We start from the raw sequence: 14,538 nt of genomic DNA, 5'->3' as shown, positions 1-14,538 counted from the left end.
CGGACCTGTCGAACTTTCCCAAAATGGTCAACATGGATGAAATTTTAACTTTTAATCTTTTGACTCTAAATGCCTGTTGGATGTGAATTTTGACTTGTTCAACTAAAATAAGTGTGTTTAAAGTCCTTTCTGTGCCTGAAATTGGTCAAAATGGAAGCTTTCGAGTAAGCAAAGCTCTGTAAAAATGACAATTTTGGCCACTGCGAGGGTTTCAAAAGTGGTTATTCAACATAATGCACGATCCAATTGACATTTTGAATCATTTTTGGCACACTCCAAAAAATCAATTTTCTGATGAAAAACGATGACTCCAGACCTCTCGAACTTTCCCAAAATGGTCAACATGGATAAAATTTTAACTTTTAATCTTTTGACTCTAAACGACTGTTGGATGTGAATTATGACTTGTTCAACTAAAATAAGTGTGTTTAAAGTCCTTTCGGTGCCTGAAATTGGTCAAAATGGAAGCTTTTGAGTAAGCAATGCTCTGTAAAAATGACAATTTTGGCCACTGTGAGGGTTTCAAAAGTGGTTATTCAACATGAGGCACGATCCAATTGACATTTTGAATCATTTTTGGTACACTCCAAAAAAATCAATTTTCTGATGAAAAACGATGACTCCGGACCTGTCGAATTTCCCAAAATGGTCAACATGGATGAAATTTTAACTTTTACTCTTTTGACTCTAAATGACTGTTGGATGTGAATTATGACTTGTTCAACTAAAAAAAAGTGTGTTTAAAGTAATTTCGGAGCCTGATATTGGTCAAAATGGAAGCTTTTGAGTAAGCAAAGCTCTGTAAAAATGGCAATTTTGGTCACTGTGAGGGTTTCAAAAGTGGTTATTCAACATGAGGCACGATCCAATTGACATTTTAAATCATTTTTGGTACACTCCAAAAAATCAATTTTCCGATGAAAAACGATGACTCCGGACTTGTCGAACTTTCCCAAAATGGTCAACATGATGAAATTTTAACTTTTAATCTGTTGACTCTAAATGCCCGTTGGATGTGAATTTTGACTTGTTCAACTAAAATAAGTGTGTTTAAAGTCCTTTCGGTGCCTGAAATTGGTCAAAATGGAAGCTTTTGAGTAAGCAAAGCTCTGTAAAAATGACAATTTTGGCCACTGTGAGGGTTTCAAAAATGGTTATTCAACATGAGGCACGATCCAATTGACATTTTGAATCATTTTTGGTACACTCCAAAAAATCAATTTTCTGATGAAAAACGATGACTCCGGACCTGTCGAACTTTCCCAAAATGGTCAATATGGATGAAATTTTAACATTTTATCCTTAGACTCTAAATGACTGTTGGATGTGAATTATGACTTGTTCAACTAAAATAAGTGTGTTTAAAGTCCTTTCGGTGCCTGAAATTGATCAAAATGGAAGCTTTTGAGTAAGCAAAACTCTGTAAAAATGGCAATTTTGGTCACTGTGAGGGTTTCAAAAGTGGATATTCAACATGAGGCACGATCCAATTGACATTTTGAATCATTTTTGGTACACTCCAAAAAATCAATTTTCTGATGAAAAACGATGACTCCGGACCTGTCGAACTTTCCCAAAATGGTCAACATGGATGAAATTTTAACTTTTAATCTTTTGACTCTAAATGCCTGTTGGATGTGAATTTTGACTTGTTCAACTAAAATAAGTGTGTTTAAAGTCCTTTCTGTGCCTGAAATTGGTCAAAATGGAAGCTTTCGAGTAAGCAAAGCTCTGTAAAAATGACAATTTTGGCCACTGCGAGGGTTTCAAAAGTGGTTATTCAACATAATGCACGATCCAATTGACATTTTGAATCATTTTTGGCACACTCCAAAAAATCAATTTTCTGATGAAAAACGATGACTCCAGACCTCTCGAACTTTCCCAAAATGGTCAACATGGATAAAATTTTAACTTTTAATCTTTTGACTCTAAACGACTGTTGGATGTGAATTATGACTTGTTCAACTAAAATAAGTGTGTTTAAAGTCCTTTCGGTGCCTGAAATTGGTCAAAATGGAAGCTTTTGAGTAAGCAATGCTCTGTAAAAATGACAATTTTGGCCACTGTGAGGGTTTCAAAAGTGGTTATTCAACATGAGGCACGATCCAATTGACATTTTGAATCATTTTTGGTACACTCCAAAAAAATCAATTTTCTGATGAAAAACGATGACTCCGGACCTGTCGAATTTCCCAAAATGGTCAACATGGATGAAATTTTAACTTTTACTCTTTTGACTCTAAATGACTGTTGGATGTGAATTATGACTTGTTCAACTAAAAAAAAAGTGTGTTTAAAGTAATTTCGGAGCCTGATATTGGTCAAAATGGAAGCTTTTGAGTAAGCAAAGCTCTGTAAAAATGGCAATTTTGGTCACTGTGAGGGTTTCAAAAGTGGTTATTCAACATGAGGCACGATCCAATTGACATTTTAAATCATTTTTGGTACACTCCAAAAAATCAATTTTCCGATGAAAAACGATGACTCCGGACTTGTCGAACTTTCCCAAAATGGTCAACATGATGAAATTTTAACTTTTAATCTGTTGACTCTAAATGCCCGTTGGATGTGAATTTTGACTTGTTCAACTAAAATAAGTGTGTTTAAAGTCCTTTCGGTGCCTGAAATTGGTCAAAATGGAAGCTTTTGAGTAAGCAAAGCTCTGTAAAAATGACAATTTTGGCCACTGTGAGGGTTTCAAAAATGGTTATTCAACATGAGGCACGATCCAATTGACATTTTGAATCATTTTTGGTAAACTCCAAAAAATCAATTTTCTGATGAAAAACGATGACTCCGGACCTGTCGAACTTTCCCAAAATGGTCAACATGGATAAAATTTTAACTTTTAATCTTTTGACTCTAAACGACTGTTGGATGTGAATTTTGACTTGTTCAACTAAAATAAGTGTGTTTAAAGTCCTTTCGGTGCCTGAAATTGGTCAAAATGGAAGCTTTTGAGTAAGCAATGCTCTGTAAAAATGACAATTTTGGCCACTGTGAGGGTTTCAAAAGTGGTTATTCAACATGAGGCACGATCCAATTGACATTTTGAATCATTTTTGGTACACTCCAAAAAATCAATTTTCTGATGAAAAACGATGACTCCGGACCTGTCGAATTTCTCAAAATGGTCAACATGGATGAAATTTTAACTTTTACTCTTTTGACTCTAAATGACTGTTGGATGTGAATTATGACTTGTTCAACTAAAAAAAGTGTGTTTAAAGTCATTTCGGAGCCTGATATTGGTCAAAATGGAAGCTTTTGAGTAAGCAAAGCTCTGTAAAAATGGCAATTTTGGTCACTGTGAGGGTTTCAAAAGTGGTTATTCAACATGAGGCACGATCCAATTGACATTTTGAATCATTTTTGGTACACTCCAAAAAATCAATTTTCCGATGAAAAACGATGACTCCGGACTTGTCGAACTTTCCCAAAATGGTCAACATGATGAAATTTTAACTTTTAATCTGTTGACTCTAAATGCCCGTTGGATGTGAATTTTGACTTGTTCAACTAAAATAAGTGTGTTTAAAGTCCTTTCGGTGCCAGAAATTGGTCAAAATGGAAGCTTTTGAGTAAGCAAAACTCTGTAAAAATGGCGATTTTGGTCATTGTGAGGGTTTCAAAAGTGGTTATTCAACATGAGGCACAATCCAGTTGACATTTTGAATCATTTTTGGTACACTCCAAAAAATCAATTTTCCGATGAAAAACGATGACTCCGGACCTGTCGAACTTTCCCAAAATGGTCAACATGGATGAAATTTTAACTTTTAATCTTTTGACTCTAAATGCCTGTTGGATGTGAATTTTGACTTGTTCAACTAAAATAAGTGTGTTTAAAGTCCTTTCGGTGCCTGAAATTGGTCAAAATGGAAGCTTTTGAGTAAGCAAAGCTCTGTAAAAATGACAATTTTGGCCACTGTGAGGGTTTCAAAAGTGGATATTCAACATGAGGCACGATCCAATTGACATTTTGAATCATTTTTGGTACACTACAAAAAATCAATTTTCTGATGAAAAACGATGACTCCGGACCTGTCGAACTTTCCCAAAATGGTCAATATGGATGAAATTTTAACTTTTAATCTTTTGACTCTAAATGCCTGTTGGATGAGAATTTTGACTTGTTCAACTAAAATAAGTGTGTTTAAAGTCATTTCGGTGCCTGAAATTGGTCAAAATGGAAGCTTTTAAGTAAGCAAAGCTCTGTAAAAATGGCAGTTTTGGTCACTGTGAGGGTTTCAAAAGTGGTTATTCAACATGAGGCACGATCCAATTGACATTTTGAATCATTTTTGGTACACTCCAAAAAATAAATTTTCTGATGAAAAACGATGACTCCGGACCTGTCGAACTTTCCCAAAATGGTCAACATGGATGAAATTTTAACTTTTAATCTTTTGACTCTAAATGCCTGTTGGATGTGAATTTTGACTTGTTCAACTAAAATAAGTGTGTTTAAAGTCCTTTCTGTGCCTGAAATTGGTCAAAATGGAAGCTTTCGAGTAAGCAAAGCTCTGTAAAAATGACAATTTTGGCCACTGCGAGGGTTTCAAAAGTGGTTATTCAACATAATGCACGATCCAATTGACATTTTGAATCATTTTTGGCACACTCCAAAAAATCAATTTTCTGATGAAAAACGATGACTCCAGACCTCTCGAACTTTCCCAAAATGGTCAACATGGATAAAATTTTAACTTTTAATCTTTTGACTCTAAACGACTGTTGGATGTGAATTATGACTTGTTCAACTAAAATAAGTGTGTTTAAAGTCCTTTCGGTGCCTGAAATTGGTCAAAATGGAAGCTTTTGAGTAAGCAATGCTCTGTAAAAATGACAATTTTGGCCACTGTGAGGGTTTCAAAAGTGGTTATTCAACATGAGGCACGATCCAATTGACATTTTGAATCATTTTTGGTACACTCCAAAAAAATCAATTTTCTGATGAAAAACGATGACTCCGGACCTGTCGAATTTCCCAAAATGGTCAACATGGATGAAATTTTAACTTTTACTCTTTTGACTCTAAATGACTGTTGGATGTGAATTATGACTTGTTCAACTAAAAAAAAAGTGTGTTTAAAGTAATTTCGGAGCCTGATATTGGTCAAAATGGAAGCTTTTGAGTAAGCAAAGCTCTGTAAAAATGGCAATTTTGGTCACTGTGAGGGTTTCAAAAGTGGTTATTCAACATGAGGCACGATCCAATTGACATTTTAAATCATTTTTGGTACACTCCAAAAAATCAATTTTCCGATGAAAAACGATGACTCCGGACTTGTCGAACTTTCCCAAAATGGTCAACATGATGAAATTTTAACTTTTAATCTGTTGACTCTAAATGCCCGTTGGATGTGAATTTTGACTTGTTCAACTAAAATAAGTGTGTTTAAAGTCCTTTCGGTGCCTGAAATTGGTCAAAATGGAAGCTTTTGAGTAAGCAAAGCTCTGTAAAAATGACAATTTTGGCCACTGTGAGGGTTTCAAAAATGGTTATTCAACATGAGGCACGATCCAATTGACATTTTGAATCATTTTTGGTAAACTCCAAAAAATCAATTTTCTGATGAAAAACGATGACTCCGGACCTGTCGAACTTTCCCAAAATGGTCAACATGGATAAAATTTTAACTTTTAATCTTTTGACTCTAAACGACTGTTGGATGTGAATTTTGACTTGTTCAACTAAAATAAGTGTGTTTAAAGTCCTTTCGGTGCCTGAAATTGGTCAAAATGGAAGCTTTTGAGTAAGCAATGCTCTGTAAAAATGACAATTTTGGCCACTGTGAGGGTTTCAAAAGTGGTTATTCAACATGAGGCACGATCCAATTGACATTTTGAATCATTTTTGGTACACTCCAAAAAATCAATTTTCTGATGAAAAACGATGACTCCGGACCTGTCGAATTTCTCAAAATGGTCAACATGGATGAAATTTTAACTTTTACTCTTTTGACTCTAAATGACTGTTGGATGTGAATTATGACTTGTTCAACTAAAAAAAGTGTGTTTAAAGTCATTTCGGAGCCTGATATTGGTCAAAATGGAAGCTTTTGAGTAAGCAAAGCTCTGTAAAAATGGCAATTTTGGTCACTGTGAGGGTTTCAAAAGTGGTTATTCAACATGAGGCACGATCCAATTGACATTTTGAATCATTTTTGGTACACTCCAAAAAATCAATTTTCCGATGAAAAACGATGACTCCGGACTTGTCGAACTTTCCCAAAATGGTCAACATGATGAAATTTTAACTTTTAATCTGTTGACTCTAAATGCCCGTTGGATGTGAATTTTGACTTGTTCAACTAAAATAAGTGTGTTTAAAGTCCTTTCGGTGCCAGAAATTGGTCAAAATGGAAGCTTTTGAGTAAGCAAAACTCTGTAAAAATGGCGATTTTGGTCATTGTGAGGGTTTCAAAAGTGGTTATTCAACATGAGGCACAATCCAGTTGACATTTTGAATCATTTTTGGTACACTCCAAAAAATCAATTTTCCGATGAAAAACGATGACTCCGGACCTGTCGAACTTTCCCAAAATGGTCAACATGGATGAAATTTTAACTTTTAATCTTTTGACTCTAAATGCCTGTTGGATGTGAATTTTGACTTGTTCAACTAAAATAAGTGTGTTTAAAGTCCTTTCGGTGCCTGAAATTGGTCAAAATGGAAGCTTTTGAGTAAGCAAAGCTCTGTAAAAATGACAATTTTGGCCACTGTGAGGGTTTCAAAAGTGGATATTCAACATGAGGCACGATCCAATTGACATTTTGAATCATTTTTGGTACACTACAAAAAATCAATTTTCTGATGAAAAACGATGACTCCGGACCTGTCGAACTTTCCCAAAATGGTCAATATGGATGAAATTTTAACTTTTAATCTTTTGACTCTAAATGCCTGTTGGATGAGAATTTTGACTTGTTCAACTAAAATAAGTGTGTTTAAAGTCATTTCGGTGCCTGAAATTGGTCAAAATGGAAGCTTTTAAGTAAGCAAAGCTCTGTAAAAATGGCAGTTTTGGTCACTGTGAGGGTTTCAAAAGCGGTTATTCAACATGAGGCACGATCCAATTGACATTTTGAATCATTTTTGGAACACTCCAAAAAATCAATTTTCTGATGAAAAACGATGACTCCGGACCTGTCGTACTTTCCCAAAATGGTCAACATGGATGAAATTTTAACTTTGAATCTTTTGAATCTAAATGACTGTTGGATGTGAGTTATGACTTGTTCAACTAAAATAAGTGTGTTTAAAGTCCTTTCGGTGCCTGAAATTGGTCAAAATGGTAGCTTTTGAGTAAGCAATGCTCTGTAAAAATGACAATTTTGGCCACTGTGAGGGTTTCAAAAGTGGTTATTCAACATGAGGCACGATCCAATTGACATTTTGAATCATTTTTGGTACACTCCAAAAAATCAATTTTCTGATGAAAAACGATGACTTCGGACCTGTCGAACTTTCCCAAAATGGTCAACATGGATGAAATTTTAACTTTTAATCTTTTGACTCTAAATGCCCGTTGGATGTGAATTTTGACTTGTTCAACTAAAATAAGTGTGTTTAAAGTCCTTTCGGTGCCTGAAATTGGTCAAAATGGAAGCTTTTGAGTAAGCAAAGCTCTGTAAAAATGACAATGTTGGCCACTGTGAGGGTTTCAAAAGTGGTTATTCAACATGAGGCACGATCCAATTGACATTTTGAATCATTTTTGGTACACTCCAAAAAATCGATTTTACGATGAAAAACGATGACTCCGGACCTGTCAAACTTTCCCAAAATGGTCAACATGGATGAAATTGTAACTTTTAATCTTTTGACTCTAAATGCCTGTTGGATGTGAATTTTGACTTGTTCAACTAAAATAAGTGTGTTTAAAGTCCTTTCGGTGCCTGAAATTGGTCAAAATGGAAGCTTTTGAGTAAGCAAAGCTCTGTGAAAATGGCAATTTTGGTCACTGTGAGGGTTTCAAAAGTGGTTATTCAACATGAGGCACGATCCAATTGACATTTTGAATCATTTTTGGTACACTCCAAAAAATCAATTTTCTGATGAAAAACGATGACTCCGGACCTGTCGAACTTTCCCAAAATGGTCAACATGGATGAAATGTTAACTCTTAATCTTTTGACTCTAAATGCCTGTTGCATGTGAATTTTGACTTGTTCAACTAAAAAAAGTGTGTTTAAAGTAATTTTGGTGCCTGAAATTGGTCAAAATGGAAGCTTTTGAGTAAGCAAAGCTCTGTAAAAATGGCAATTTTGGTCACTGTGAGGGTTTCAAAAGTGGTTATTCAACATGAGGCACGATCCAATTGACATTTTGAATCATTTTTGGTACACTCCAAAAAATAAATTTTCTGATGAAAAACGATGACTCCGGACCTGTCGAACTTTCCCAAAATGGTCAACATGGATGAAATTTTAACTTTTAATCTTTTGACTCTAAATGCCTGTTGGATGTGAATTTTGACTTGTTCAACTAAAAAAAGTGTGTTTAAAGTCATTTTGGTGCCTGAAATTGGTCAAAATGGAAGCTTTTGAGTAAGCAAATCTCTGTAAAAATGGCAATTTTGGTCACTGTGAGGGTTTCAAAAGTGGTTATTCAACATGAGGGACAATCCAGTTGACATTTTGAATCATTTTTGGTACACTCGAAAAAAACGATTTTCCTATGAAAAACGATGACTCCGGACCTGTCAAACTTTCCCAAAATGGTCAACATGGATGAAATTGTAACTTTTAATCTTTTGACTCTAAATGCCTGTTGGATGTGAATTTTGACTTGTTCAACTAAAATAAGTGTGTTTACAGTCCTCTCGGTGCCTGAAATTGGTCAAAATGGAAGCTTTTGAATAAGCAAAGCTCTGTAAAAATGACAATTTTGGCCACTGTGAGGGTTTCAAAAGTGGTTATTCAACATGAGGCACGATCCAATTGACATTTTGAATCATTTTTGGTACACTCCAAAAAATCAATTTTCCGATTAAAAACGATGACTCCGGACTTGTCGAACTTTCCCAAAATGGTCAACATGGATGAAATTGTAACTTTTAATCTGTTGACTCTAAATGACTGTTGGATGTGAATTTTGACTTGTTCAACTAAAATAAGTGTGTTTACAGTCCTCTCGGTGCCTGAAATTGGTCAAAATGGAAGCTTTTGAATAAGCAAAGCTCTGTAAAAATGACAATTTTGGCCACTGTGAGGGTTTCAAAAGTGGTTATTCAACATGAGGCACGATCCAATTGACATTTTGAATCATTTTTGGTACACTCCAGAAAATAAATTTTCTGATGAAAAACGATGACTCCGGACCTGTCGAACTTTTCCAAAATGGTCAACATGGATGAAATTTTAACTTTTAATCTTTTGACCCTAAATGACTGTTGGATGTGAATTATGACTTGTTCAACTAAAATAAGTGTGTTTAAAGTCATTTCGGTGACTTAAATTGCTCAAAATGGAAGCTTTTGAGTAAGAAAAACTCTGTAAAAATGGCAATTTTGGTCACTGTGAGGGTTTCAAAAGTGGTTATTCAACATGAGGGACAATCCAGTTGACATTTTGAATCATTTTTGGTACACTCGAAAAAAACGATTTTCCTATGAAAAACGATGACTCCGGACCTGTCAAACTTTCCCAAAATGGTCAACATGGATGAAATTGTAACTTTTAATCTTTTGACTCTAAATGCCTGTTGGATGTGAATTTTGACTTGTTCAACTAAAATAAGTGTGTTTAAAGTCCTTTCGGTGCCTGAAATTGTTTAAAATGGAAGCTTTTGAGTAAGCAAAGCTCTGTAAAAATGACAATTTTGCCCACTGTGAGGGTTTCAAAAGTGGTTATTCAACATGAGGGACAATCCAGTTGACATTTTGAATCATTTTTGGTGCACTCGAAAAAATCAATTTTCCTATGAAAAACGATGACTCCGGACCTGTCGAACTTTCCCAAAATGGTCAACATGGATGAAATTTTAACTTTTAATCTTTTGACTCTAAATGCCTGTTGGATGTGAATTTTGACTTGTTCAACTAAAATAAGTGTGTTTAAAGTCCTTTCAGTGCCTGAAATTGGTCAAAATGGAAGATTTTGAGTATGCAAAGCTCTGTAAAAATGGCAATTTTGGTCACTGTGAGGGTTTCAAAAGCGGTTATTCAACATGAGGCACGATCCAATTGACATTTTGAATCATTTTTGGTACACTCCAAATAATCAATTTTCTGATGAAAAACGATGACTCCGGACCTGTCGAACTTTCCCAAAATGGTCAATATGGATGAAATTTTAACATTTAATCTTTAGACTCTAAATGACTGTTGGATGTGAATTTTGACTTGTTCAACTAAAATAAGTGTGTTTACAGTCCTCTCGGTGCCTGAAATTGGTCAAAATGGAAGCTTTTGAATAAGCAAAGCTCTGTAAAAATGACAATTTTGGCCACTGTGAGGGTTTCAAGAGTGGTTATTCAACATGAGGCACGATCCAATTGACATTTTGAATCATTTTTGGTACACTCCAAAAAATCAATTTTCCGATGAAAAACGATGACTCCGGACTTGTCGAACTTTCCCAAAATGGTCAACATGATGACATTTTAACTTTTAATCTGTTGACTCTAAATGCCCGTTGGATGTGAATTTTGACTTGTTCAACTAAAATAAGTGTGTTTAAAGTCCTTTCGGTGCCTGAAATTGGTCAAAATGGAAGCTTTTGAGTAAGCAATGCTCTGTAAAAATTACAATTTTGGCCACTGTGAGGGTTTCAAAAGTGGTTATTCAACATGAGGCATGATCCAATAGACATTTTTAATCATTTTTGGTACACTCCAAAAAATCAATTTTCTGATGAAAAACGATGACTCCGGACCTGTCGAATTTCCCAAAATGGTCAACATGATGAAATTTTAACTTTTAATCTGTTGACTCTAAATGCCCGTTGGATGTGAATTTTGACTTGTTCAACTAAAATAAGTGTGTTTAAAGTCCTTTCTGTGCCTGAAATTGGTCAAAATGGAAGCTTTCGAGTAAGCAAAGCTCTGTAAAAATGACAATTTAGGCCACTGCGAGGGTTTCAAAAGTGGTTATTCAACATAATGCACCATCAAATTGATATTTTGAATCATTTTTGGCACACTCCAAAAAATCAATTTTCTGATGAAAAACGATGACTCCAGACCTCTCGAACTTTCCCAAAATGGTCAACATGATGAAATTTTAACTTTTAATCTGTTGACTCTAAATGCCCGTTGGATGTGAATTTTGACTTGTTCAACTAAAATAAGTGTGTTTAAAGTCCTTTCGGTGCCTGAAATTGGTCAAAATGGAAGCTTTTGAGTAAGCAAAACTCTGTAAAAATGGCAATTTTGGTCATTGTGAGGGTTTCAAAAGTGGTTATTCATCATGAGGCACAATCCAGTTGACATTTTGAATCATTTTTGGTACAATCCCAAAAATCGATTTTCCGATGAAAAACGATGACTCCGGACATGTCGAACTTTCCCAAAATGGTCAACATGATGAAATTTTAACTTTTAATCTGTTGACTCTAAATGCCCGTTGGATGTGAATTTTGACTTGTTCAACTAAAAAAAGTGTGTTTAAAGTCATTTTGGTGCCTGAAATTTGTCAAAATGGAAGCTTTTGAGTAAGCAAAGCTCTGTAAAAATGGCAATTTTGGTCACTGTGAGGGTTTCAAAAGTGGTTATTCAACATGAGGCACGATCCAATTGACATTTTGAATCATTTTTGGTACACTCCAAAAAATAAATTTTCTGATGAAAAACGATGACTCCGGACCTGTCGAACTTTTCCAAAATGGTCAACATGGATGACATTTTAACTTTTAATCTTTTGACCCTAAATGACTGTTGGATGTGAATTATGACTTGTTCCACTAAAATAAGTGTGTTTAAAGTCATTTCGGTGACTTAAATTGCTCAAAATGGAAGCTTTTGAGTAAGAAAAACTCTGTAAAAATGGCAATTTTGGTCACTGTGAGGGTTTCAAAAGTGGTTATTCAACATGAGGGACAATCCAGTTGAAATTTTGAATCATTTTTGGTACACTCGAAAAAAACGATTTTCCTATGAAAAACGATGACTCCGGACCTGTCAAACTTTCCCAAAATGGTCAACATGGATGAAATTGTAACTTTTAATCTTTTGACTCTAAATGCCTGTTGGATGTGAATTTTGACTTGTTGAACTAAAATAAGTGTGTTTACAGTCCTCTCGGTGCCTGAAATTGGTCAAAATGGAAGCTTTTGAATAAGCAAAGCTCTGTAAAAATGACAATTTTGGCCACTGTGAGGGTTTCAAAAGTGGTTATTCAACATGAGGCACGATCCAATTGACATTTTGAATCATTTTTGGTACACTCCAAAAAATCAATTTTCCGATGAAAAACGATGACTCCGGACTTGTCGAACTTTCCCAAAATGGTCAACATGATGAAATTTTAACTTTTAATCTGTTGACTCTAAATGACCGTTGGATGTGAATTTTGACTTGTTCAACTAAAAAAAGTGTGTTTAAAGTCATTTTGGTGCCTGAAATTTGTCAAAATGGAAGCTTTTGAGTAAGCAAAGCTCTGTAAAAATGGCAATTTTGGTCACTGTGAGGGTTTCAAAAGTGGTTATTCAACATGAGGCACAATCCAATTGACATTTTGAATCATTTTTGGTACACTCCAGAAAATAAATTTTCTGATGAAAAACGATGACTCCGGACCTGTCGAACTTTTCCAAAATGGTCAACATGGATGAAATTTTAACTTTTAATCTTTTGACCCTAAATGACTGTTGGATGTGAATTATGACTTGTTCAACTAAAATAAGTGTGTTTAAAGTCATTTCGGTGACTTAAATTGCTCAAAATTGAAGCTTTTGAGTAAGAAAAACTCTGTAAAAATGGCAATTTTGGTCACTGTGAGGGTTTCAAAAGTGGTTATTCAACATGAGGGACAATCCAGTTGACATTTTGAATCATTTTTGGTACACTCGAAAAAAACGATTTTCCTATGAAAAACGATGACTCCGGACCTGTCAAACTTTCCCAAAATGGTCAACATGGATGAAATTGTAACTTTTAATCTTTTGACTCTAAATGGCTGTTGGATGTGAATTCTGACTTGTTCAACTAAAATAAGTGTGTTTACAGTCCTCTCGGTGCCTGAAATTGGTCAAAATGGAAGCTTTTGAATAAGCAAAGCTCTGTAAAAATGACAATTTTGGCCACTGTGAGGGTTTCAAAAGTGGTTATTCAACATGAGGCACGATCCAATTGACATTTTGAATCATTTTTGGTACACTCCAAAAAATCAATTTTCCGATGAAAAACGATGACTCCGGACTTGTCGAACTTTACCAAAATGATCAACATGATGAAATTTTGACTTTTAATCTGTTGACTCTAAATGACCGTTGGATGTGAATTTTGACTTGTTCAACTAAAAAAAGTGTGTTTAAAGTCATTTTGGTGCCTGAAATTTGTCAAAATGGAAGCTTTTGAGTAAGCAAAGCTCTGTAAAAATGGCAATTTTGGTCACTGTGAGGGTTTCAAAAGTGGTTATTCAACATGAGGCACGATCCAATTGACATTTTGAATCATTTTTGGTACACTCCAGAAAATAAATTTTCTGATGAAAAACGATGACTCCGGACCTGTCGAACTTTTCCAAAATGGTCAACATGGATGAAATTTTAACTTTTAATCTTTTGACCCTAAATGACTATTGGATGTGAATTATGACTTGTTCAACTAAAATAAGTGTGTTTAAAGTCATTTCGGTGACTTAAATTGCTCAAAATGGAAGCTTTTGAGTAAGAAAAACTCTGTAAAAATGGCAATTTTGGTCACTGTGAGGGTTTCAAAAGTGGTTATTCAACATGAGGGACAATCCAGTTGACATTTTGAATCATTTTTGGTACACTCGAAAAAAACGATTTTCCTATGAAAAACGATGACTCCGGACCTGTCAAACTTTCCCAAAATGGTCAACATGGATGAAATTGTAACTTTTAATCTTTTGACTCTAAATGCCTGTTGGATGTGAATTTTGACTTGTTCAACTAAAATAAGTGTGTTTAAAGTCCTTTCGGTGCCTGAAATTGGTCAAAATGGAAGCTTTTGAGTAAGCAAAGCTCTGTAAAAATGGCAATTTTGGTCACTGTGAGGGTTTCAAAAGCGGTTATTCAACATGAGGCACGATCCAATTGACATTTTGAATCATTTTTGGTACACTCCAAATAATCAATTTTCTGATGAAAAACGATGACTCCGGACCTGTCGAACTTTCCCAAAATGGTCAACATGATGACATTTTAACTTTTAATCTGTTGACTCTAAATGCCCGTTGGATGTGAATTTTGACTTGTTCAACTAAAATAAGTGTGTTTAAAGTCCTTTCGGTGCCTGAAATTGGTCAAAATGGAAGCTTTTGAGTAAGCAATGCTCTGTAAAAATTACAATTTTGGCCACTGTGAGGGTTTCAAAAGTGGTTATTCAACATGAGGCACGAT

The sequence above is a fragment of the Lissotriton helveticus genome, chromosome 11 (genome assembly GCF_964261635.1).
Source record: "Lissotriton helveticus chromosome 11, aLisHel1.1, whole genome shotgun sequence".
Lineage (NCBI taxonomy): Eukaryota > Metazoa > Chordata > Amphibia > Caudata > Salamandridae > Lissotriton > Lissotriton helveticus.
The sequence above is the reverse complement of the archived record's forward strand: the minus strand, read 5'-3'. Positions refer to the sequence as shown.